This window comes from Bidens hawaiensis, unplaced genomic scaffold (genome assembly GCF_021521415.1).
Source record: "Bidens hawaiensis isolate Kalapana, Puna unplaced genomic scaffold, B.hawaiensis_p1.1 tig00001895_1, whole genome shotgun sequence".
Taxonomy (NCBI): Eukaryota; Viridiplantae; Streptophyta; class Magnoliopsida; order Asterales; family Asteraceae; genus Bidens; species Bidens hawaiensis.
Window position 1 is genome coordinate 111,450 of NW_027504958.1, and position 1,958 is coordinate 113,407.

Genomic DNA, 1,958 nt, shown 5'->3' on the forward strand with positions numbered 1-1,958 from the left:
GCTAAACATCATGATACCATTTGGGTGATAGTGGACCGTCTAATGAAAAGTACTCACTTTCTGCCTATATGAGAGGCCATCTCGTCAAAAACATTAGAAAATGTGTTCAAAAAAGAGGTTGTGGCTAAGCATGTAGTACCTCTGTCGATCGTGTCCGATAGAGATACTCATTTTACTTCCAGATTCTGGAGGAAATTCCATAAAACTATGGGAACAAGACTGAACACTCGTACTACCTATCATCATCTAACAGATGGGCAGTCTGAAACGACTATCCAAACCCTTGAGGATATGCTACGTGCTTGTGATTTAGATTTTGGGGGAAGTTGGGATGATCATTTGCATCTTGCAGAATTCTCTTATAACAACGGCTACCATTCGAGTATAGGTATGCTGCCGTATGAGATGTTGTATGTTAGACATTGTAGAACCCCTGTTTGTTTGGGATAGATTGGTCAGAAATAGATCGGAAGTCTAGAAGTGGTGCAAGAAACCTCTTCAAGGTTTGATTAGATCAAGGCAAGAATGATAGCTGCTCAAGACCGTCAGAAGTCGTATGCCGATAAGCAGCGACGAGCGATCGAGTTTAACGTTGGTGACAATGTGATGCTCAAGGTCTCGCCTTGGAAGGGAATTATTCGTCTTAGGAGGAAAGTAAAGTTAAGTCCAAGGTACATTAGACCATTTAAGAACGTCGATCGTGAGGGCGAGGTTGCTTACAAGCTGGATTTTCCTGAAGAGTTAAAAGGGATTCACTCTACTTTTCACGTTTCTCACTTAAGAAAATGCTTAGCCGATGACACTTCTCATGTGCCATTAGTAGACATCGAGGTTGATGAACAACTAAATTATATTGAGCAGCCTATGGAGATCGTTGACCGCAAGGAAAGGCAACTTCGTCATAAATTTATCCCTTTGGTGAAAGTGATATGGAAGCATCATAAAAGATTAGATGCCACTTGAGAAGTTGAAGAAGATATGCGCAAGTTTTACTCGTATTTGTGTTAGTAATAGATAGGTTTCGTGGACGAAACCTCTTTTAAGGAGGGTAGACTTGTTACATCCTACCTTTAAATAAAAAAAGGAAAAAAAAATATATAAAATAAAAGAAATTTTGTTTACTTAAGGCTGTGTTATAATTTGGTTAAGTTAAATAAAATAATAGAGTGTGGCTTGGATAATGGAAGATAGAATAAGGGATGGTGATAGGTTTTAGGTCCATGGGCTTAAGGGTATATATACCCCTTTAACCTCCCTAAAACCCTAAAACCCTCATTCTTATCTTCTAGTCTCCATAAACACTCAAAACACACACTCCAAATCTCTTAGAGATTTCAGACAACATCAAAGAAAGATCAAGCTTGTTTATTATCACTACAATAACAAGAGATCATCAAAGCTTAACTTGGACAAAAGTTAAGCCTAAAAATCGGTCCGTTTAAGGTACGTGTTATCCTAAAGATCGTTCACTTGATATTTGTTTTATATGAAAATTTGTAGAACCTTAGATCGGGGTCTAAGGGTTAATAAAAATATAAACTTGACGTTAAATTGTGAACTTTATGAGTCGGATTCATTCAACTCATTAGTTAAGTTTGACTCGTTTAGTATTCTAGATCTGGCTAAACTAGGCTTTAATATCGATAAAGGTTTGAACTATATCATAAACTAGATCTTGAATAAGTGTAATGACGGAAATGGTAAAATGTTGAATAGTAATAATAAATAAGTAGTATAATAAGAATAATAATAAGCTGCCGCTGTAGCTTATGAAAATGATGATGACATTAATAGAAATAATAATAATAATAATAATAATAATAATAATAATAATAATAATAATAATAATAATAATAATAACAACAATAATATATGATAATAAGAATAATAATAAGTTAGGATGGGCAGCATCAAGAAAACAGAAAATGAAAAGAAAGAAAAAGAAAAAATATAATGGA